We start from the raw sequence: 26,073 nt of genomic DNA, 5'->3' as shown, positions 1-26,073 counted from the left end.
GGAAAGGACCTACGATACTTTCAGCCTAACAAGGTCATGTGAAGACTAAGCCACGGTCTTCATTTCACATGTCTGGATGTGGGGCATTTGGCAGACCTCTGGTTCCTTTTCAGCAGAGATCAGTGGGGAGGGAGCTATTGGAGGTATAAATGTGGCTCAGTCTTTCAGCGATCACAGGCAGACTCTTGTTTTATTGATTAAAAGAAAAAGGATTCATCCTGGATAGAATGATCCAAAGTTATCCATGCTAATGTGAGCTGAACTCCCAATGAATTGCTCGGGAACATACCAAACGCTATGCAGAACTCTGGGTACAGATAGATTTTACTTAACTATAGGGCCAACGTACCATTTCATTAATCTTCCTTCTCTCTCCACTCTAAGGAATCAGTGTTGTGACGAAGGGATAGCCCCACGCAAGACCAAGCCTACGACGCGGTGTAAATAACATTAACATCCTACAATTTTTAGGCATCTCTTTATCTCACAACAGCACACATGCTCGCATCTGCTTCACCGTTGGAACCCCGTAGCTTAACTAGGCCTTTTTAATTAAATTGCTTTCTTCAAAATCTTAACTGGATTTTCATTCCTGGCTTTGTCTTCTTTCAGCTAAATTATGAAGAAGAAAGTAATGTGCTATCATTATTTGTCTTAATTCCTAAAATAATTTTATAGGTAATCTAATAGGTGATTTTCAGTTCAAACAAAAGCACCCAGAGAAGGTCCCTGTATGACTGTAAGATACCGACTTGTCCTTTAAATTCCCACCGTCCTGTATTAGAGAATTCTTCCTGGAGGCACGGAGGATGAATGTTTAAAAGCTCATTAACTGCTAGTCAAAATAAATCCTTAAAAAATGTATTTTAATCATACGGAAGGTCCAAATGGCTTTCCAACCAGAAACAACTTGTACTCTCCCATCATATTATTAACCACACATTAAAGTTTGTGAATTGCCTGACCCCACTCCAGTAAAATTCTATGATGGCAGGGAATGTGCCTATGTGATAACGGAGTAGCTGCTGAGTAAATTTATGCCCTGAGATTAACATTTTCCTAATTAAAGAAAAAATTTAATGTTTATTTACTTTTGAGCGAGAGAGAAAGAGACAGTGCATGAGTGGGGGAGGAACAGCGAGAGAGGGAGACACAGAATCTGAAGCAGGCTCCAGGCTCCAAGTTGTCAGCACAGAGCCCGATGTGGGACTCAAATTCATAAACTGTGAGATCATGACCTGAGCCAAAGTCGGAGGCCTAACTGACTAAGCCACCCAGGCACCCCAACATTTTCCTAACTGGTATTGAAAGCATAATTCTGAACAAAGGATATATGAATACGTAAATATAAACATATATACCACTTTTTATATGTGCAAATGTATGCATATATTACGGAAGACAGAATGGCTGTTTTTGTTCTGCTAAGAAAAGCAAATGACTATCTCACACTTTTTGACACCTTTCACTGTTTGACAAGGCTGTGGAAGTTTCTCCGGCGTCCAAAAAGGACAAATTATTTTGTTAAAGGTAGAATGATTAGCAGAGAGAAATTCTGACATATCAGGGCAGGGAAGGAACATGGAGCAAGAAAAAGACAATGTTTTCTAGAACTTAGCATCAGAACTTTCTACATCAGAGGATGAAGACAACAGATGGTTTTCTCCTTCCTACCATCTTTCCTCAGGGAACAACAGCGATTTCTCTCACGGGCCTCTCTATTTTGCCAATTTTGCAGGCTAGTGTTATCATTGATGCTGGGAGAGGGGTAAGTCCCTAATTGAATATTGCCAGATTTAACAAATAACAGGAGGCTATGCCTCGGTAAATTTGAATTTTAGATAAGTAAGGAATAATTTCCAAATATATGTCCCAACTGTTCTATTTGAGAGTCTTGTATTTTCTCTGGCAATCCTACCCCCATAGCAGATAAATTTGAATTTTAGACAAACAAGAAATAATTTTGAAATATATGTCCCAACTGTTCCACTTAGGAGCCCTTTATTTTCTTTAGCAACCTTATCCCAACCCTACTGTGCTTCCCTAGAAGGATATTTCGAATTGATTGCAGGCTTCCTAGAGTTCGATTTCTTTGTTTTTATGCTACACCTGTGCCATTTGGCCTCTCTCAGGGCTGAATGATTAACTACACTGGAGATGTTTAAAAATTTTTTCTCAGGATAGGGGCACCTGGGTGGCTCAGTCCATTAAGCGTCCAACTTCAGCTCAGGTTACCATCTCACAGTTCACGGGTTTGAACCCGGCATCAGGCTCTGTGCTGACAGCTCAGAGCCTGGAGACTGCTTCGGATTCTGTGTCTCCCTCTCTCTCTCTCTTTCTGCCCCTCCCCACTTGTGCTCTCTCTCTCTCTCTCTCTCTCTCAAAAATAAACATTCAATTTTTTAAAATTTTCCCCTGGATATTGTATTTGTATGTCATGATGACTTCCCAGTTTTTGCAGAGAGTCCACTCACCCACCCACATCATCTTCCAGCAAGTTCTCCATAGTAGCTACAATGTCCCAAATATTGGCATAAAGGGGAACCCTGCTGACATATTTTTCAGACTAGATCAAACAGACCTCCTCACCTAAAAGAAGTCCGCATAGCCTTGTTGCCTTCTGACATAGGGTGGAGAAAGAGTGAAAGGCAATGTGGGCTTCACCTCTGGCTCTCGAGGTGACTTTCCCTACAGACGCCAGGCAACTCATGTCAAGATTTTTGTGTCCCTCCCCCTAGCACGTCAACGTTGAGGGGGAAGGGGGGTGATCATCGCAGCGTCTCCTAACCAAGAAGAATATTACAAGACCAGGATGAAACGTCTTTCGGAAAGATGACATTTTGTGGGAAAATGTACCATCACTTGTTTAGAAAATGCCTACTCCTCGGAAGGCCTTAGGATGGCATAAAATAAGTTTACACGTGAACTCTCTTTTAAAATAAAATGATGTCTCATCTCCCCGGCTTTCTGGGAGAGTGTTCCATATTAAGCCAAGGTTTTAGAAAAATATTTCTAAATCTTGCCTCTCTGAGCATACTGGAAAAAAAATAATTTGCATTTTCTTGATGATTCTAGGGCAACGTTAAAAACATTGGTTCTTGTGGGCGCCTGGGTGGCTCGGTTAAGCACCCAACTTCGCCTGAGGTCATGATCTCATGGTTCATGGGTTTGAGCCCCACCTCAGGCTCTGCGCTGACAGCTGGGAGCTTGGAGCCTGCTTTGGATTCTGTGTCTCCCTCTCTCTCTGCCCCTCCCCCACTCGGGCTCTGTCTCTCTCTCTCTCTCTTTCTCTCTCTCTCAAAAATAAATACACATTGAAAATTTTTTAATAAGAAATAAATCAATAAACGTTGAAAAAAATAGTTACTGGGCTGCACTACATGAAACAAGTAAACAAGAAACAAACATATAAAACGATTTTGTACTTTTGAGAGTTTCCAGGGCCACTGCGACATGGAGGGCGGTTTGCCCTTGTGCTAAATGGCCCCGGCTGCTGGCTTTTGCAGTGCTGTCTCTCAGCCGCCGTCATTCCTCACGGTTGTCACGGGCCATCATTCCTCCGTGCCGCTTTCCATCTCGTGTAACATATCTTATAACAAAGCGCACAGAATTTGCCACTCAGAGGCTTTTTTGCTCACTTCTGTTTTGCTCCCTGTGGTCCAAGTGCTTGAGATGCGCAGTTTCTGGAGGACTCTGGTCTATGTCTTCATATCCCCCGCAGGTCCTGTGGACCCACGACACATTTAACAATCATTGATCTTTACCTGAAATGTTGAGGGGTTAATACGCCTCCAGATACATTACCACCTACCACCAGTCGGCTGGAGTGCCGCGTTCCTTCATTCTGAGCACGCCTGAATGCACGTTTTACTATTTCTTAAGTTGAGCTGTCTTACAACTGATAATGTGTACTTAATCGGATAATGTTCCTTGGATTCCAGAAACGCTGCTCTTAAGAATGACACATCTGGGGCGCCTGGGTGGCTCAGTCGGTTGAGCGCCAGACTTCGGCTCAGGTCGCGTCGGGCTCTGGGCTGACAGCTCGAACCTGGAGCCTGCTTCGCCTCTGTGTCTCCCTCTCTCTCTGCCCCTAACCCACTCGCATTCTGTCTCTGTCTCTCTCAAAAACAAAACAAAACATTGAACAAAAATTAAAAAAAAAAAAAATGATACATCTTCAACTAATGAAGTTGTGGATGAAAAAAATAGGAACCTTTTTAGGACTTTTCCACCCAAGAAATTTAGAGATTTTTCTTTGATTTTGTTAAAAAGAATTTTTTTTAAATGTTTCTGTATTATTGAGAGACAGAGTACGAGTAGGGGAGGGGCAGAGAGACACGGTACCATGAGAAAAGAAATAATATTACAGGTATTACTAGTACAGCTTTTTTTTTTTAATTTTTTTTTAAACGTTTTATTTATTTTTGAGACAGAGAGGAACAGAGCATAAATGGGGCAGGGGCAGAGAGAGAGGGAGACACAGAATCAGAAACAGGCTCCAGGCTCTGAGCCATCAGCCCAGAGCCCGACGCGGGGCTCAAACTCACGGACCGCGAGATCGTGACCTGGCTGAAGTCGGACGCTTTAACCGACTGAGCCACCCAGGCGCCCCACTAGGACAGCTTTTAATCACCATCACATCTATACCGTTATTTCCCCCCCACACTCCAAAGGCAAATATAATTTTGAAATATGGGCTTCAATTCCATTTTTCTATTTTGGTATGTAGCCTTTCATTCCATAGATAATTTACAATACCTACTCTTATTCTATTTCACGTTACAGAATGATCTCACAACACTGTTGTGTAATTTGTTTGTCTCCTTCCACGTTATGTTTTGAAAACTAGCCAATATGTATGCAGTTCTCCCATCATATAGGAAGCCACTGCTCCTCTCTTTGAACTGAACTATAACCTTCCTGGAAGTGATCGCAGTTTATGAACTCGTTCATCTGTTGGTGGATATGTAGTTTGCTTGACATCTTTGATGCCTACCAACAGGCCTCAGGGCACATGCTTGCTCATGTCTCTTGTGCTCATGTGCCACGTCTCACAGTGGGAAGATGGACCCAGCTCAGGTGACCCGTGAGGGTCAACGACAGTGCACCGCCCTTCCCTGCTCTGCCAACCGTGATGTTACACTGGTAGCTTAAATGTGACCATAGCGGGAGCATTTACACCATGAAAAATGGCAAACCTACACATCAAACTCTCCATCTTCCAACCAGAAAGCCAATCATTAAACATTTACCAGTAAACCACTGATACTTTTCCAGCCCAGCACTGGATGTATATTCCCTGAAGCAGAATTGCTAAATATTAGACTAAGCTTGTTTGCATTTTTTCTGGATGCAACCAAAGTTGCTTCTCCACCATGTACTCCCGCCAGACAGTGTATGAAAGCACTGCCTTTGAAATATCTTCACAAAGGCCTGATGTTGCCAGGCATGTTAACTTATGCCTGCACGATACGTGGAAATCGGCATCCCATCACTGGTTGCGTTTACAGTTCCGCGCTGGCCAGTGAAGTTGAGCATTTTTTTGCATGCATAGTAGATATTTGGATTTCCTTGCCTTTAGATTGCTTTGCCCATTTTGAAATCGGCCAATCTTTTTTTTTTTTTTAATTGAAGTATAGGAGTTCTTTTAGTATTCTAAAAGTATAGAATATACTTTTATATATTTATATATAGATATATATATATATTTATATATAGAATACTATATAGAATATAGTATTCTAAAAGAAGTATATATATATATTTATATATAGAATACTATATAGAATATAGTCTTCTAAAAGAAGTATATGTATTCTGGAAAATGAATGTTTTCCTGTTACACAACATACAATGCTTTTTTTCTCAATTCGTTGGTTGTCTTGTAACCTCGTTTATGAAGTCTGTCATGTACTAGCTATGTGACCTTGAGAAAATTACTTAACATCTATAAATCTCGTATTTCCCACCAGTGAAATTAGAACAGTCATTGAACCCTCCTTGTTGGTTGTGTCAGCACATGTATTTATACGTATCAGGGGCCAGTAATTGTTATTATTGTTGTTGCTGTTGTTATTATTACATTGCTCTGTGGAAGTTCTTGGTTTTCATATAAGGTTGTTTTTTTGTTTCGTTTTGTTTTTACGGTTGTCTGTTGAAGATGTAGTTCCCAAATCCAAAAGGAGAGGAGATAGGCTACTCTTTGTTTTTCCACCCAAAGTTTTAGAATTTTTCACGTCAAGGCCACTTATACCTTTGACTTTGCATTTTCTTCCCTTCATTCTGAGTACCTAGCCAGAAGTCTTACAACCACTAGGTGCTCAGTATGTGTTTACAGAGGAAAGAAAAGAGAGCAGGGGGGAGGAATTAAGCTTTAATTTTTATAAGTGGTCCTTCTTAGAAACCCAAAGTGGGGACAGATGATGGAAGAGCTAGAAGCATGAGTTAATATTAACCATACTTACAACCTCTTAAGATGGAAATCCCTTATTCCCTTGTCATATTTATGTCAAACCTTCTAGAAGCTTCTAAGACAAGCAAAGGCGCTTGGTGTTCGTGCCTTCAGATATTTTACCCTGCACATAATAATGAGTTCTTCCTTTAGTCTCTCCTTAGATAATATCTAAATCTTGCACCCGAAATTCTCTCTCCCTGAATCATGGTTTTCTGTACGTATTCTTGGGCTTTGGGGTGAATCTAATTTAAATGAACAGTCAGGGCACCTGGGTGGCTCAGTAGGCTACACGTCCAACTCTTGATTTCTGCTCAGGTGGTGATCTCATGGTCTCAAGATCAAACCCTGAGTCAGGCTCATCAAGAAGTGCAGAGCCTGTTTGGGATTCTCTCTCTCTCTCTCTCTCAATAAATAAATAAACTTTAGGAGCGCCTGGGTGTCTCATTCGGTTACATGCCTGACTTTGGCTCGGGTCATGATCTCACGACTCCTGGGACTCAGGTCCGTGTCGGGCTCTGTGCTGACAGCTCCGAGCCTGGAGCCTGCTGCAGATTCGGTGTCTTCATCTCTCTCTGCCCCTCCCCTGATCGTGTGCTCTCTCTCTCTCTCTCTCTCTCTCTCAAAAATAAATAAATAAATAAATAAATAAATAAATAAATAAAACATTAAAAATAAACTTTAGGGCGCCTGGGTGGCTCAGTCGGTTTAGCATCCAGCTTGAGCTCAGGTCACGATCTCACGGTTCATGGGTTCAAACCCTGAGTCGGGCTCTATGCTGACAGCTCAGAGCCTGGAGCCTGCTTCAGATTCTGTGCCTCCCTGTCTTTCTGCCCCTCCCCTGCTCACACTCTGTCTGTCTGTCTCTCTCTCTCTCAAAAATAAATATTTTTTTAAAAATTTTCTAAAGACTCAGATGAGTCTTTTTTTTAATGTTTTTTTTAAATTTATTTTTGAGAGAGAGAGAGGGAGAGACAGAGCATGAGAAAGGGAGGGGCAGAGAGAGAGAGAGAGACAGACAGACAGAATCTGAAGCAGGCTCCAGGCCCTGAGCTGTCAGCACAGAGCCCGACACGGGGCTCGAACTCGCAAACCGCGAGATCATGATCTGAGCTGAAGTCGGATGCTTAACTGACTGAGCCACCCAGGCACCCCTAAAATTTTTTTTAATAAAATAAAAAGATAAACTTTTTAAAAATTTACAAAAAAATAAGTTTACAGTCAAAAAAGAGGATGGGAGAATATACTGTCAGGCCTCTTGTTTCCTCCCAAGGCCCCACTCAGGGATCCATAATCCATGTGGATGAGCCATGGGACCAGTACACAAACCCCTCAAATTTATAAATACCAAGTCGTATCTATAAGACTGAAAAGTTAATGGTACCATCACTGGCAACTGGGCAGTCCTCATACTCGAAAGCTTGGGAGCCACCAAAGTAAATGGTAAGCACTCGGAAAGATAGATTTTCAAGTGCTTACCTAGATTTGAAAATTTCAAATTCAAGCCAAGCTGGAAAGTCATGAAGTTCACCATCAGGTGATTTTTACCTTATTGACACGTTCTCTTTGCTTTTATTCCATCAACCAGTTAAGCTCCTCAAATGTTAAATTCTTTGGGATTAGGGGTTTTATCACTTTTCTAATGCCTCTGTCCATTCCCATGATTTAGATACATTTCTAATGTCCTGCTTACCACATAGTAGCAAACGGAAATGCTCTGGTTTACAGGTGGCTCTTGAGTTCAAATTATTAGCCTTTCTTACAACCAGAACTTTTCGTGATCAACCATCATTGTGCCCGGTACACTTTTTTGACACTAATGGGAGTTTTCATCCATCAGCTCCTAAATGCATCCACAGTTCGTGGTGCAGTGCTCTGTCTCAGGCAACATTTGCACTTTTGCACAGTTACCAACTTGAGCGCTCAGAAGCCTCAGATGCAATTGCTAGAATCTTGCATTAAAGTTTGTAACAATAGGGCCACATGGGTGGCTCGGTCGGTTGTCTGTCTGACTCTTGATTTCAGTTCAGATCATGATCCCAGGGTTGTGGGATCGAGCCCCGAATTGGACTTCGTGCTGAGCACAGAGCCTGACTAAGATTCTCTCTCTCCCCTTCTGCCCTTCTCCCTTGCTTGCTCTCTCTCTCCTTTTCTCAAATAGATGGATAGATAGACCAAGTTTACAAAAATAAGTGAAAGTGGAGAAAATAAGAGTGCTGATACTAAGGAAAAGATCATTGTGACAAGAGTGAAATTGCCATCACGCTAAAATTAAAATATATAAAACTTCAATCAGATACGCCTTGTCTTCAAGTGATCATTACACATTCAGTCTTGAATAGAAAGACTAACATAAATGTGTAGAAAATGCTAGAAATACATATAAGGAAGTATGTCTAAGGAAGGATATGGAATTATGGATTTGAAGAGAGTATCGTGTGTACAACTGGAAGACAGTATTGTGACAGCGTTTGTCCTCTGCTCCTCGGGAGAGGAAGTCGGTTCAATTGGTCTTAAACCCCAGCACCAAGCACAGCGTCGTCTCCTGATGGGCACTCAAGGGACATGTGTTGAACCAACTTGCTTAATTGTGTACAAGCCTCTACTTCTATTCGCCCCAGATATCCATGACCACTCTCACCATATAAGAATTAAAGTACTTCTTAGCGGCTACAGTTTGCCTTTGTTTCCGTTCACCCGCAAGAAAGCATTTCCGTCTCGGCTCTACGGCTAACCCTCACCAAGATTAAGCTACTCACATCGTCTAAACAGATACTGACTCCTATGTTAAGTGCCAAAATTCAGCTTCACACTCTTCCTACTTCCTCCATGTCTACGATTTCACTCACCAGCCATCTTGGGGACAAAACGAATGGATGCAATTTTTACGTATGTGCAAAACGACTCCTTTTGAATGAATCCCAGTCCTTCTGCTTCTGATGTGCAAGCTTTTCACTGGTGCCAGTGAGAGCTTGGCTGGAGAAAGCCTGAAGGGATTGGTCTGTTATTGGAGAATGGAGAGGACAGAGCGTTTTATGAAAAGTGGGATCATCATAATGCTTCCCATTAAAACATTTTTGGTGCTCACATTTCAAGCTTAACACAGTCGACCCTGCAAATTGGCAATATCCCAGATCCAAGAACCAGTAATCTCCTCCGTGCTTCCTGAGGCTTCTTAAGCAGTGAGGCAGGCAGTTCCTTCTCTTTTCTGATCTCCATCAAAAGAATAAATTACTAAACAATAGACAATCCCGTTTCATTTAAAACATATGAAGGACTTCACAATGCTATTGCCATCCTTTTTTGGTCAAATGGAACAGTTGTTTTAAAGGCATAGCGTTAGACCTTAAAAATTATTAATCTAACTTAGACTGATTTAATCCATTACAATACACACGTCACACTAAGTGCAGGCTGTCGATTTCAATGAAGTTACAAAATTGCCTTACAAACGTGGTCTCGGAAAAATCTATTTCTTCAAGACATTGTGACAAGATCTTTCTTTCAGAATGTCAAAGATCTTGCTGAATAATTAGGCTCTTTTTAAAGCAAACATCTTTGTTTTTTTAAATAACGAATAGAGACTCCTTATAAACATAACCCTGATCTTCATGCTTTTGGTCTGCGGTCTGACCCATGAAGTTTTTCTCTGCTGTGAAGCAATGCATTCAGTCATAGCCTTGGTTGACACAGGTATTTTGCTGATATCCCTGGGCTGAGCAATTTCTGTCAGTCAGGGCAACAGGAGCCAAATTGATCTTTTGTTTCTGAAGTTTCATTTATCCTGCAACCTCCAAAAACAAATGACGAATTCAGCTTTACTCTTGTGACTAAGAGAGTGGTTAGCGATTTCTAACAACTTAAAAAGAGCTTGGAACCGATGGTTTCAAATTCAGATTGATGTACGACTGTTTCAGCCACAAAGGAAATAACGACATCTAATCATGATATTCTTGAAGTCAGTAGGGCCGCCTGCTTTCAATCAGTAATCCTCTACGCCAAAATGTTTTCTGAGAAGTATGTGTATAGATGTATTTTTGAACTTCCTGTGTGTCCTGCTATAAGAAGAAAAACATCCCTGAAAGTATAATCCTGCCAAACAGGAAAAAGGAAAGAGAGATGTGAGCTGACGCATGCTCTCCATGACCCTCTGAGACGTCCTTTTAGGTGGCAGTTAGGGATATTGCGTCACATAGGATCTGGCAAAGTAGGGAGTCACAAAATCAAATGTGTCCGGGAGGACACCTGGACACCTAACAAGAAAACAAAAATGATTGTGTGTGTGTGTGTGTGTGTGTGTCTGTGTCTGTGTGTGTCTGAGAACATAACAAAATAAACTACAGTTTATTGATGAAATTTTACATTAGGAAATTCTATGGTCAAAAGCTATTGACTAAGTTTCAATCAATCAGTGTTTCTGAGTACCCGCTTCATGTGAAGAATCGATCTAAGCACCATAAGACGTAGAGGAGAAGACATTTATGAGAGACGCACCTTCAAGGAGCTTATCACCTAGTTGGGCCAAACAGACCAACACACAGAAGGACGACAGCCCTAAGAAGCAGAATATAAATGACCAAGAAGTGGCAAAAACAGTCAGTGTTGTGCCTCGAGGGGTCACTTTGAGCCAGGGAGGTCAGTAAATATTACCCAGAATCGAAAAGAGAGAAGTGACCCCAACCATGTCAGTCAGAAGCTAATCCTTGCTGAATTCTTGATCATAAATATGATTCTTTAAAACTCAATTAATACAGTGCTCCATTCACATGATTTCAGGGTCTCCCCTCCCCTTCTTTGGCAAGGGCCAAGAGAAAACCTCACTCAATAAAATACAGTGTTGACACTTCTCAACAGATGTTGAAATAACAATCGCCATGCCTATTCTAGGCTACATCTAACAAAAAAATATGATAAAAGTAACAAAATTTGAATTGAACAAAGTTAAATTAAAAAACAAATCTCATTAAAATGTTTGCCTTCCTGAGGTAAAGAGCAAAAGATCAAGAATGAGTAAAAATGTTCTTGTTAGTAGAGGTCGTGCTTAAGATACACTAGCCAAGTCAAGTCTCAGCTAAATGACACAAGCCAGTGATGCCACATCCGGTGGCAATGAGAGAGAGGGATTGAGAGAGGGAAAGGGGCAATCAACCACCAAATAATAGAAATACTAGAGAATGAAGCTGGCAATACTAAAATAATACTCAAAGAAATAGAGTTCACCTGGGGGTGCCTGGGTGTGGCTCAGTCGGTTGGACATCCGACTTCAGCTCAGGTCATGATCTCATAGTTTGTGTGCTTGAGCCCCGCGTTGGGCTCTGTGCTGACAACTCAGAGCCTGGAGCCTGCTTCCGATTCTGTGTCTCCCTCTCTCTCTGCCCCTCCCCCTCCATCTCTCTCTCAAAAATAAATAATCATTAGAAAAAAAGAAATAGAGTTCATCTGGATAGAGAGAGGATCCCAGTATAACAACTATAGAAGAAACACCAATTTCTACAAGAATAGTTGAGGCCTTCAGAAAACAGGTGACATCAACAATTAAGGGCACACAATTCTAAAAACAAAACAAGGCCAATGAGGAAAAAAAAAAAATAACTGGCAATGAAATGGCTAGAGTATTAGATGCAAATGTAACATCGTACATAATTTCTAAATGAGTTAAAGTGTAGAACACACACTAAAAACTACAAATAAGTCAGTAAAAAATTTAAAAACACGTTTGGTGTTTTTTTTTAATTTTTAATGTTTACTTATTTTTGAGAGAGACAGAGCGTGAGCAGGGGAGGGAGAAAGAGAGGGAGACACAGAATCCGGAGCTGACTCCAGGCTCTGAGCTGTCAGCACAGAGCCTGACTCGGGGCTCAAACCCATGAACGGTGAGATCATGACCTGAGCGGAAGCTGGACGCTTAAACGACTGAGCCACCGAGGTGCCCCTTAAAAACCCACTTGTAAAATGGCATGAATAATAAATGTCTTAAAAAGAAAGCAATGAAATTCCCAACTGACAGCAACATAACTCCTAAAATTTCATATTCTGACTTATAAAAACTGATCCAAATAACGTCCATGCTCACATTTCACTGGAGGGACGGAAAAAATGTAAATCAAAAAAATTTCAGTTACCACTGCACGTCTGTGAAACCAGCCGTAGTAAGTACAAATGGTAGTCAACGTGAAGGACCAAAGCTGCAGGAAACGAAAGGTATTCCCAGTAAACTATCTGACACTGTCAAACAATATTTACAAAAATCTGTAACAACATGGAGTGTCTACCCACATAGCCACGGGAGAAGGTGGGGGGCAGGTGGGAGGGGGGTCCGAAGCGAAGTGGATGCTGTGGTTCATTTCTGAAATTTACAACTGAAGAAATAGCAATTTACGGGTTGTTGTTGTTGTTGTTGTTTTTAGTAATATGGACCTAATTACCTTAAGAAACAGACAAGACAAGCCGTGGCCGGAATCATGAGGAAACAGTGAGGCAGAAGACTGCTGTTTGTAATAAGCCTTGGTATATTAATCAGTGTTGTGATCATGCTTTGTTTTGAAATTTTTTTCTAGCATAATTAATTAATTGATTTGAGAACCGTGTGGGCATCATGCAAATTTTCCACTTCCTTATGTGCAAATTTGGCTGCAAGAAACACGAGCAATATTGCACCCAGCTGACCTGGTGGGAATACACAACACACACACACACACACACCCCTCAGATATCTACCAGCTGTCTCCATGCACCGTGTGTATGAACCACACCCCTCCACAGCCCCTATTATGCATCAGTATCACTCTTGAAGATGAATAGCGATAAGTGTGGCTGTTTCTTCCTAGTCACGCCAGCATTGACAATTTTAGCTATTTTTTTTTTATTTTGCTCTTAACGAAAGTATTTTTAAAATGTTATGTCCATTCTGATCACTGTGTGTCAAGTCAATTTATGGCACTGACGACGTTTTTGTCATGCCCCTAACTCCATTTTTTGCCCTGCGGTCTTTGTTTGTTTGTTGTCGGGTTTGTTTGGCATGCGTAATTAATAGACTAGATTTTTTAGAGCAGTTTTAGGCTTACAGAAAAATTGAATGGGAAGCATAGAATTCCCCCAAACAGTTTCCTCTGTTATTAACATCTTGTACCACTGTGGTACCTTTGTTACAGGTGAGGAGCCAATATTGATGAATTATTATTAACTAAAGCCCGCAGTTCAGTCTTTGTGTTGTACATTGTACGGGTTCTGACAGATGTGTAGCATGTATTACCGCATCTTACACAACAGTTTCACTGCTCTAAACATCCCCTGTGCTCCCCGTACTCATTCCCCCCACCCTACTAACACTTGGTAGCTGCTAATCTTTTTACTCCCCGTAATCTTTTTACTGCCCTACAGGGAGTAAAATATCATGTAATTGGAACCGTACGGTATTTAGCTTCTTTAGACTGACTTCTGTCCCTTAGTAAGAGGTACTTAAGATTCTACCACGTGTTTTTGTGAGTTGGTAGCTCATTTCATTTTATTGCTGAGTAATACTCCATTGTATGGATGTGCCATAGTTTATTTTCCCATTCATCTACCGAAAGGACATTTTGGTGACTTCCAAGTTTGGGCAATGATGAATAAAGCTGCTATAAATATTTGTGTGCAGGCTTTTGTGTGGACATAAGCTTTCAACTCATTTAAGGGCAATTAAGTTTTGTTTTATTTGTTTTAGAGAGAGAGAAAGCACCAGCTGGGGAAAGAGACAGAGGGACAGAGAGAGAGAGAAAGAGAGAGAGAATCACAATGAGGCTCCATGTCGAGCACGGAGCCCAATGTGGGCTTCGGTCCCCCAGGACTGCGAGATCATGACCTGAGCTGAAATCTGGAGTCCAACACTCAACCCACTGAGCCACCCAGACGCTGGGAGGGGCAGTTAAGCTTTTTAACTCAAGGAACGCAATTGTACGGTAAAAGTAGGTTTAATTTTGCAAAAACAACAACAACAACAACAACAACAACTATGAAACTGTCTTCCAAAGTGGCTATAACATTTTGCATTCTCACCAGCAATACAGGAGAGCTCCGTTTACTCCAAATCCTTGCCGTCACTGGATGTTGTCAACGTTTTGGCTCCTGGGCATTGTAACAGGGTGTGTAGGTGTACCTCATTTTTTTTTATTGCAACTCCTTAATGACTTGATATTGAGCATCTTTTCACATGCTTATTTTCCATCTGCGTATCTTCTTTGGTAAGGTGTCTTTTCAGACTTTCTTCCTTTTTTTAACTGGGTCGTTTCTTTCCTCGCTGTTGAGTTTTAAGAATTCCTTGTGTATTTTGGATACCGCTTCTTTATCAAATATGTATTTTGCAAAGATTTTCTCAAAAACCTGGCTTGTCGTTTCCTTTTCTAAACAGTGTCTGTCACAGAGCAGAAGTTTTTAATTTCAGTGAAGTCCAGCTTGCCATTTTTTCTTTCGTGGGTCATGTTTTTTATTGCACAATTTTGCACAAGTCAACGATTTTTAGGAATTCATAGACTGTGATAGCCACTGACCACATTGAACCTTTTCAACCATCCATTTATTTGACCAGATAATTCCATTTTGAATAAAGTCCCTAAAACAATTGGTGCCGATGTACTGAGCAGCACAATTTACAGTGAAAAATAGGAAACCTACCGCCAAACAGAGGAGAATGGAGACATAATAATAGAGAATATTAACATTATAAAATACACTGTTGAAGATTGCTAACACGTCAACATTCTTGGCACACAAATAGAAGTTCATGGAAATGTTAAGTGCAGAAAGTGGCACAGAAAGTATTATTTATCCATTAATTTCAACTGAGAAAAAATACGACCTGACAAATAGAAATGAAAATCCAGAAACATGTTTTCGTTAGAATAAGTAGCACTAGTTGCTGTAAAACACATTCCAAAGTTTTGTAGTAGAAGTTGAATTTTTCATTCATGCAAAGCCTTATTTCAGGTTAAGTAACCGCTAAGGGACCCAGGATCCTTCTATCTGGGGCTGTACCCCGCCGCCCCCCCCCGGCCCCGGGCTGTGGCGCTCTTGGCCCTTCCTTCCTCTGCATTTGGCTGGCGGATGAAAGAAGAATTTGGGGGATCACACAGCAGGTTTTCACGGCCAGGTTTAGAAGGCTGAACTTGACCTGCACCCACCTGGCTACATCTACCTTGAAGACAGGCTGGGAGAAGTGACCTAGCTGTGTGCCCTAGACATGAAGGGATGCTTCTGTGCCTACATAACACTGCACCTGACAAAATTAGACTGGTGTTCTTAGGTTTCTTTCCTTTTCAATTTTGCTGGACTCCATAGTAATACATAAGTATTCTTTATCGTCTTAATCTATTTAGTTACAGAGTCCAGATTATGAGAGTTTAGACACCACTTATGCCACTTATCCAAGTCTATCAGGTTCCTGTGTTCAGATAGGAAGAGTTTTGATAGCTATGATTTACTCCTTCTTTCCTTAAAAAAAGAAAATTGAAATTTGCAGCCTCTCTGGATTCATCCCCTATCCTTCATGTCAGACAATACCTCCTAAACCGACTTGGAGTATTGCTGGTCCTATTTAAAAATTTTACAGCAAGATGACATGTCTTGCCAAAGAACAACGCCGAAAAATCATTTCTGTGATTCTTTATTCATTTCTGTGATTCTTTATTCCTAACCTAAATTTGTGTGTGTGTGTGTGTGTGTGTGTGTGTGTGTGTGTGTGTGTGTGTTGTGGTCGTTGCTTTGTTTTTTAGAGAGAGAGAGAGAGAGAACACGAAGGGGAGAGAGGGGCAGAGGGAGAGAGAGGGAAGCTTAGGCAGGCTCCACACTCAGCAAGGAGCCCAACCCAGGGCTCAAACCCACGACTCTGGGATCATGAGCTGAGCCGAAATCAAGAGGTGGACGCTCCACTGACTGAGCCACTCAAGCGCCCCTAAATTTGTTTGTTTGTTTGTTTGTTTTCTAAGAGAAAGCAAAATTCCTAAGATTTTCTTCCCTGCGTATTAACAACTAGTGTTTGGTTATGCATCGAGAACATTCATCAGGGTCAATTCTTGTAGAAATGTTTCATATTAACACAGATTGTTTATATAAGGGCCTGTAAACATGTTGTATTTGAAGCGTAGAACATCTTTATATGATAATCCATTTCTAAAAATGTTTTTTTTTTTTCCTGTGGCAGCTCTTCCTGCCCATGGGTTCTCTCCCCGTGTTTTAATAAAGTGCTTTAGTGAAAAAAAAAAAAAATCCATTTCCATGATCACCCTAACATTGTTCTCCAGTCACCTTTTTTTCTTTTAAGATTTTATTTTTAAGTAACCTCTACACCCAATGTGGGGCTCAAACTTAGAACCCCAAGATCAAGAGTCACAGGTTTTATCCACTGAGCCAGCCAGGTGTCCTTCCAGGTACCTTTAAAATTTAACAAAAGTTTTGAAAAACGTTTGAAGGTTTTCTAAAGTAAGTTGATTGTTAGTATCCTTGTGGTTTTTCCAGATTTTTTACTATTAATTTGCCAATTTGTATAAAATGTCTCCTACAGGCTCTTAATATATATTTACACTTTATCTATGTTTACCTTAAATAATATTTGCATGTTTAATGTATTTAATTCTGTAGTTATGAGTGTCTTATTTTATTTTTCCTACGAAGGTTTTATTATATTCTGTTAATGTATATTATATGTTCCAAGATAAATCACTATCCATCTATGCAAGGCTTTGTTGCTAAGTTATTACATTTATTTTTTTATTTTATCTTCTAACTACATGCCATTAATGTAAGTGTGCAATTGATTTTTTGAAGACCACATTAAAATCTTGCCATTTTGTGAACTTCTAATTTTTTGGTTGATATCCTTGATTTTCTGTATGATTATACAATTAGTAGAGGTTGACTTCCTAACAAACTATCCAGGAAACTTATTTGAGACTTTCCTTTAACTAGCTTCTTATACAGTAGTTTTAAGGTTTCATTAAGATATACAAAGTTCAATCTGTGTGCACTCTTAGTTTTGTGATTAAGTAAACCTATTAAAACCAAAATATTTATAAAATTAACTGAATTAAGGAAACTGTGACAGATTGGAAATTATATCATCTGACCTAATTGGATTTGGAATTCTATTTCTATAGACGTTAAAAGAACAAATTACCAATCCATTGCTGTCCTAAGTGAATAAGTGTAACGTAAAAAATTTTACAAATGCACTTTTTGTATAACAATAAGTATACTATAACACATTTTGTAAATGCATTTTTTTGTGAAAAATAAAATTTTACTACAATGGCAAAGGCTATTTCTGAAATGAATTCTGAGAATTACAGTCAGTTATCAGATCAGGAACTGTTTGGAGTGTTACAGTATCACCACCTACTGGAGAATTAGAATTGCAACATTTTCATTGTGGAAATCCTCATCAAATGGCAATATTTACTGAATTTAGACATTCCTAGACTCATAACATTTCTTAAGACGTTGGGGTCCTAACCCCTTACTTTACACGCATGTAAAGTAAAATAGACACAGAAGGGCTAAACAGTTCAATGATTTGCCTAAAATCACTAATTATGCATAAGATGACTATATATGCTAAATTGTAGATAAGACTATACCACATTTCTACTAGTCCTCAGTCGCGTGATCTGTGGTCTCTATCCTGTGTCTCCTACTGCAACACTCATCACGCTCATTGTCAGTGACCTTTATGATAAAGGCGAAAAACACTTGTGTTTTCCTACCAAATTATTTAGCATAATTTCCCATTTTTCCTTTACTGCCTCAGAATAATGAAGAGCTAAGTGTTCACTGCATCCTTAGGTTTTCTCCTACAAATGAATGCTGATCAAATTATTTATATTAGCAGCCAGTTTCTCAATATCTCTCTTGCATTTTCCCACCCACAATCTAAAAAGGAAGACAGCACTTTCCAACCCTCTGCCTACAAATTAAAAGGCTGCTGGAAATTGTATGAGAAAGCAGGCTCCCTCTCAAACTGGGAGAGAATAAATTAGTGTTAAAGTTTGTTAGTAATTTCACAGCACTGTATCTATCAGAAGCTTACCTAATGTCACTTTGACACCACAATTCTACTTCTGGGTATTCATTCTCCTGATAGTTTTGCCCAAATATTCATTGCAGTATTATTGGTGATAGCAAAAACAAAACAAATCTGGAAACAACCTAAATGTTATATAAAAAGATACTGATAAATTAGGGAACATTGACACAGCCAATACTGTATGGAGTACTGTTCAGCTATTTTTTTTTTTAATCACATGGTTCTGTGCACACTTATAAGAAACAAAGCCTAACCTTTATGCTTAAAAAAAAAAAGAGCCAGTTTTTATTTTATTTATTTTTGAGATAGAGAGAGACAGAGACAGAGTGTGAGCAGGGGAAGGGAGGGCAGAGAGACAGACAGACAGACAGACAGAATCTGATGCAGGCTCCAGGCTCTGAGCTGTCAGCGCAGAGCCTCACGCGGGGCTCGAACTTAAAAACCACAAGATCATGACCTGAGCTGAAGTTGGATGCTTAACCGACTGAACCACCCAGGAGCCCCTGTACTTGTTTTTTTTTTTTTTCTTTTTTTTTAATATTCAACACATGAGATTGAGAGTTTATAGGAGTATAAGTATCCATGTGGGTTTAGTTCTTTGTTGACTAAACTTGAGTTTTCTGTATTTATTTTGTAGTGGATTCTTTATAAAAACTAGAGTGTATTGAATGTACCTACCTTTTAGGCTGTTAAATAAACCCCAATCTTAATATTTAATTATCTGTAATTTAGCAAATGGGTTAAGGAGTCCTTCAGCTCTAAAAGAGAGTTATGACCTTACACTGTCATTTAAAAAAAATTTTTTTTAATGTTTATTTTTGAGAGGGGCAGAGAGACACAGAGACAGAGACACAGAATCTGAAGCAGTCTCCAGGCTCCGAACTGTCAGCACAGAGCCCACTGCGGGACTTGAACTCACGAACCACAAGGTCATGAACTGAGCTAAGTCGGATGTTTAACCCACTGAGCCACCCAGGCACTCTTAGTCTAACTCTTGATGGCCACCTTTGATGAAAATCTTTATTTGCACAAGAATACAATTTGAAAAAATTGTAATTACTTTACAACCATGCAAAAACTTTAATATACCTAAGAGTCTTTGTCTTTTCAGTTAATGTCTTATCTTTTTCCTTCATCAATAAATGTAATGTTAAAACTTCTTTGGTGAGGTGACTGGATTTCCAAGTTAACCAAACGCTTTCCTACCAAGTATTTCTCAGTCTAAATAATGTCTAATTTGCAAAAAGACATGGGCCTTGTTAGAGCAGTCACCCTCAAAGTGGTTTGGATGGCCCTAAAAGGGCACGTCTGCCCCCAAGTAGGGAGAATTAGACAATATCTGTGGTGCACAGGGTTGAATAGTGTCCTCCACAAAATTCATGTCCATCCAGAACCTCGGAATATGACTTGATTTGAAACAGGGGCCTTTGCAGATGTGATCAAGGTCATGTTTAAGATAAGATCATCTTGGATCAGGGTGGGCCCAAAATCCAGTAGGACTTTTCTTAAAAGAGACAGAAAAGGAAAAGACCCAGGGATACTGAGAAGAATGTGATGTGAATATACAGGCAGGAGTTGAAGTGATGCATCCTCAAACCAAGGGAGGCCAAGGATTGAGGGCCACCAGCAGAAGCTGGGAGAGTGGAAGGGACTGGGTTCTCCCTCAGAGCCTCCAGAAGAAACCAACCCCGGTGACGCGTTGACTTCAGACTGGTGGCCTCCGGAACTGGGAGAGAAGGTATTTGTGTTATTTTAAAGCCTAGTTTGTTTATGATGTCCAGTCAACTTTGCCATGGCATCCCCAGGACACTAGTATACATGGGACGCCTTCTCGAGGATGGGATGCCTGGGGTCGGGTGGGGAGTCCAGTAGAGCTCTCTTTCCATGAGGTAAACCAAGATTTCAGTTTCAAGATAGAAAACCCATGAGGCTCAGCTGTGACTTTACTCAGCACTCCACAGCCTGGGCCAATCCACCTCCCCCATGCCCCCCATACAAACGCTTCAAGGAAACAACCTGTGAGGGCAACACTGAGAGAACAGCTCAGGAAAACAAGATATTTATTTAATTCCTGTTACAGTGCAGTAAAATGTCGTAGAGAATGAAGAAAATGATCAGGCTCTTTCAGAGAAAGCAGCATCTGTTGGAGGGGCGCCTGGGTGGCTCAGTCGATTAAGTGTCCGACTCTCGATTTTGGCTCAGGTCATGATCTCAAGGTTTGTGAGATCAAGCCCTGTGTCAGGTTCTATGCCGAGCGGGGAGTCTGCTTGGGATTCTCTCTCCCCCTCGCTGTCTGTGCCTCCCCCGCTCACTCGCGCATTTTCTCTCTCTCTCTCAAAATAAATAAATAAAACCTTAAAAAAACTGTCAGAATATCAAGAAAATTTTAAGCACATAGACAGTGAGTTTGATGAAAGGCCATTTTTGAAAAACATCTTCGAAAATATCAACACATGTGAACCTCAGCCACCTGATACTAGGTCATGCTGCGGCTCCAAAATGATTCTGGGAAAGAGAATCTTCTCAGACAAGGGTTAAATGAAGTCTTCCTCTGAGACCACCAAACTGAAAGACATTTGGTTAATGATCCTAAGTACCTTGGACATAGAATGTGGGCAGAGAGATATTCTCCAGGTTTTCAGTGTATTAATGGCTGGGGCTTAGTGTCAATCACCCTAATATCCATGCAGGCTTAGAACAGAGCAAGACATAGTCGGTTCAAAAGAAATATAATATTTATAATATAAAATATTTACGGGGCGCCCGGTGGCTCAGTTGGTTAGGCATCCAACTCTTGATTCCTGCTCAGGTCATGATCTCGTAGTTTGTGAGTTCAAGCCCCACCTCGGGCTCTGTGCTGATGACAGGTCCCGGTTGGGGTTCTGCTTCTCCTTCTCTCTGCCCCTCCCCTGCTCATGTTTGCTCTCTCTCTCTCTCTCAAAAGAAATAAACTTAAAAATATAAAAATATTTACACAGTATCAGTGTTTTCACAGCATTTAAATCCATGAAAAGAGTGCACAAATCAAATTTTACAAATATAATCATATCTAAACATTCTATAGAATGTTTTTATTTGTAAGAACCACAGAAAATACCCTTGTGGACACCGAAAAAAACCTCCTGCGGCAAAAATATTTTGTTATTAATCTCTTTAGTTTATAAGGTACTTAAGTATGTTTAAAGTGAAGAGCCCTCAGAATTTGTTTTCTGACATGAATTTTTGTTTGTTTTTAGAGCTTTAGTGCAACATAATTGCCAAAAAAATTGTGAGATATTTAAAGTGTATGTGATTTTGTATATATAGTATATATTTAAATATATTAAATATGATACTCATATTAATATGTGATATATTTAAATATGTAAATATTTAATACATTACATATTACAATATATACTATTGTATATTTAAGTATATTAAATATGATGATCATATTAATATGTGATATATAGTTAAATATCATTTAGCATTAAACGATACACATTTAAATATTGTATATATATACATATATAGTGAAAAGATTCCCCACAATCAAGTGAACCCACCCATCTCCTCCCATATTTACCTTTTTTGGGAACCAGGGGGACACTTGAGATCTATTCTCTTAGCAGATTTCAGTTACGCAATGTAGTACTATCAACCATAGTCACCATGCAATTCGTTAGCGCCTCAGACCTTATTCACCTTGCAACTCAAGGTTTGTACCCTTCCACAGCCTCTCCCTGCCATTTCCTTACCCCAACACTTGGCAACCACAATCTCCTCTCTGTTTTATGAGTTTGGCTTTTTTTTTTTTTTTTTTAAGCTTCCATGTATAAATGGTACCATGCGGTGTGTGTGTGTCCTTCTCTGAATGATTTCACTTAGCACAATGGCAGGACATAACCCTTGAGTTCTTACATGTCGAAGAATGCAGGACGACCTACGGGGGTTCTCTGAGACGCATACTTAGCCGTCCGGCTTCCTTCTCTAGGCGGGGACGGTACCTGGTGTTGTCTGGGAATTCAGGGTGAAATTTCCTTCGTTGCATTTTTTGTCATTCACATTGCCTGCCCTAATTCTGGTCCTTTCTGCAGATACTGGGTGTGTTTGTCTTGTCGTGGCTGTGTTTGCGTTGGGGCCCAGAAGAGGGGTGAAGGTCAGGTGCTGGGAAGGGCCTGGGGTAGTGAAGAAGAAAACCACTGGCTCTGTGCTCTCCACAAAAAGCTGAGGGCTTAAGGAATAGCTTGGTAAAATGTGCGATCAAATCAATCAATACAATTTGATTACACTAGACTCTTTAAATGGCTTTTTAAATGTTTTCATGTGAGTATAATTGACACAGTAGTTTCGAATGTACAACATAGGGATTCAACCTCTCTACATCATGCTGTGCTCAAAAGTGTAGGTCCCATCTGTCACCATATAACACCATGACAACATCATTGACTATATTCCCTAAGCTCTGCCTTTTATTCCCATGGCTTTATTCATGACATAACTGGAAGCCTGGATCTCCCACTCCCCTTCACCCACTTTGCCTTTCCCCCCACCCCCTCTGACAACCACCAGTTTGCTCTTTGTATTTATGGATCTTATTCTCCTTTTTATGTGTTTATTCATTTGGTTTGTTTCTTTTTTTTTTTTTTTAATTTTTTAACATTTATTTATTTTGGACACAGAGAGAGAGAGACAGAGACAGAGACAGAGACGGGGCATGAGCAGGGGAGGGGCAGAGAGAGAGGGAGACCCAGAATCCGAAGCAGGCTCCAGGCTCCGAGCCGTCAGCCCAGAGCCCGACGCGGGGCTTGAACTCACGGACCGTGAGATCATGACCTGAGTTGAAGTCGGAAGCTCAACCGACTCAGCCACCCAGGCGCCCCTTTGGTTTGTTTTTTAAATTCCACACATGAGTGAAATCGCATGGTACTCGTGTTTCTCTGTCTGACTAAATTCACTTAGGATAAGACCCTCTAGGTCCATCCCTGTTTTCATAGGTGTCAAGATCTCATCCTTTTTTATTGGCTGTATCATACATATCTGTATATGTATATGTATATGTATATGTATATGTATATGTATATGTATAGCTATAGCTATATCTATCTATCTTATCCCCATATCTTGGCTGTTGTAAACAAAGCCGCAGTAAACATAGTGGTACATATAGCTTTTAGAATCAGTGTTTTCATTTCCTTTGGGTAAACACCCAGTAGTGGCATTATAAATATTGGGTCATATGGTATTTCTGTATTTAATTTTTTGAAGAACCTGCTAAATATTTTTTCAACTTTCTTTCCCAGGTTGTTTGGCAAAGAATGAGAACAACCCCTGCAAATTTCACCTCACCAATTCAACTCTCCCTCTCCCTCCCATTCTCTCTCTGTTTCTTAAATTCAGCTTTACAGGGGCACCTGGGTGGCTCAGTATGTTAAACATTTGACTACAGCTCAGGTCATGATCTTGTGGTTTGTGAGTTCGAGTCCCACGTCAGGCTCCGGGCAGGGGAGCCTGCTTCGGATTCTGTGTCTCCTTCTCTCTCTCTCTCTCTCTCTCTCTCTCTCAGAAAACGAATAAAACTTAAAAAAAAAATTTTTTTTTAATAAATTCAGCTTTACATTTCTATATAATAGCTATCAAAGTAATATACTTAATCCGCTTTTAATGTACATTTTATACATTTATACATTTATAACACCGTACGGCTGAGAACTTCAGTCAAGATTAGGAGGAATCTGAAGCTCAAGTTGGGAATCTCAAATTACAGGCAAGTCTGTGGGCTGGTGCCCCCTCTGGTGGACAGTTTTTACATTGCGCATGCTTTTTTTTTTTTTTAGGGGCTTTTTTTTCCTTTTTTTAATGTTTATGTATTTGAAAGAGAGTGCACACAGGAGTGAAGCCGGAGAGTCAGAGAGAGAGGGAAAGAGAATCCCAAGCAGGCCCCGCGCTCTCAGCACAGCCCAAGTCAGGGCTTGACCTCACGAACCAGGCGATCATGACCTGAGCCGACACCAAGAGTCAGACACTCAACCCACTGAGCCCCCCAGGCACCCCTGTCGCTTGGCTTTGTGTAGGTCCTACAGCAGAAAATGGTGCAGAAGCTGATTCTATGTGCCGGGTGATTTGGGGTTCTGGAGGTGGCTGCCTGAGACACAGTTCAGAGTCCGAAGGGGCTGCTGAATGTTGGAGGCCAACCTTAATTACCACTATGGTCCTTTGTTGGGAAGATGCGTAAGCCCATGATGCTGCGGTGTCTCTGACTCAACACGACCGGAGCGCTCGTAAGAGTCAGAACCAACGCCGTAGGTCGGTGTTTCCCAGCGCGGGAAATGGCGGCCTACGTGTAGCTTCCTGACCGAGGCGCCCGTCCAGAGCCCGTGCAGGGTAACCTCCCACCCGGTGTTGCTTTCCAAGACCCAGGAGCATGAGTACCTCCGCACCACTTTAGCCTACTGAAGGCACCACTGTGGCAGGTCGACGGCACGTGGGTGGCTGAAATGGCAGGGACTTGGTCAACAGGACTGACCGTCGCCCGCTGGAAAGGGCTGAGGCCTTGGGCCTGCCGCGGGTCTTCCGCGGCTCTAGCTGCGTCATCCTGTTCTGTGTCGTCTTGTCGTCGTGGAACGGCCTCTTTTACTGAATGCTACCTGGCTGGCTTCAACCGGGTGTTTAGTTCCTCTGTGAATGTACTCAATGGCTCTATTTTCAGTCACAGGCGGATAGAAATGCAATACTACAAGTTTGGTGGCCGCCTTTCTTCCTTTGTTTTTACCCTTCCTCTGCATGGTCATTTTGCTCCGGCTAAATGCTTCACTAACAAAGATGGTAACACATTACACAACTGAGAACAGGGAAGTTGGGGTCGGGGGGGGGGGGGGGGGGAGGGAATGCCTCTGAACGACCAAAACAGATATTGCAAAGCCCATGTGTGAGATTGATGTAATGTTTGCATAATCCTGAAACCACTATCTGAGGACAATGCTAACATCTTTTACTGCTATAAGGGAAGATCTCAGTGCTTTTAGAGGTAAAAGAGAGCAGCTTTCTGGGAAATTTGCAGTGATGATTGTCCCGATTTACTAAGTATCTTTTCCATAGCTACATTTCCTAGTCAGCTATTGTTGGGGAAGGTCATCAAAAGGACATGACCTCTAGAAGATACTTGTAAATGATACACCCCATAAAGGGTTAGTATCCAGAATATGTAGCGAACTGATACAGCTCAACACACACACACACACACACACACACACACACACACACACATAATCCAAATGCAAAATGAGTAGAAGTCATGACCAGACATTTCTGTTTTCTTCCTAAAGTCATGAACAGACATTTCTGTTTCTTCCTAAAGAAGACATCCCAATGACCAACGAACACTTGAAAAGATGCTCAGCACCACTCATCATTGGGAAAATGCAAATTAAAACTACAGTCTGGCAAAAATGTGGAGAAGTAGGAACATTTGTGCCCTGTTGGTGGGAATGCAAACTGGTATAGCCACTGTGCAAAACAGTATGGAGGTCCTCAAAAAATAAAATAAAATAAAATAAAATAAAATAAAATAAAATAAAATAAAATAAAA

General features: G+C 40.8%; 1 pseudogene; it reads right to left on the bottom strand.

Annotated features, from left to right (window-relative positions):
- LOC121038302 (60S ribosomal protein L10-like) overlaps positions 1–25,079 on the bottom strand; it is a 99,549-nt pseudogene extending 74,470 nt beyond the window's left edge.
- Positions 25,080–26,073: the final 994 nt, after the last annotated feature.

Source organism: Herpailurus yagouaroundi, unplaced genomic scaffold, assembly GCF_014898765.1.
Source record: "Herpailurus yagouaroundi ecotype Mexico unplaced genomic scaffold, PumYag 165, whole genome shotgun sequence".
Lineage (NCBI taxonomy): Eukaryota > Metazoa > Chordata > Mammalia > Carnivora > Felidae > Herpailurus > Herpailurus yagouaroundi.
The sequence above is the reverse complement of the archived record's forward strand: the minus strand, read 5'-3'. Positions and strand labels throughout refer to the sequence as shown.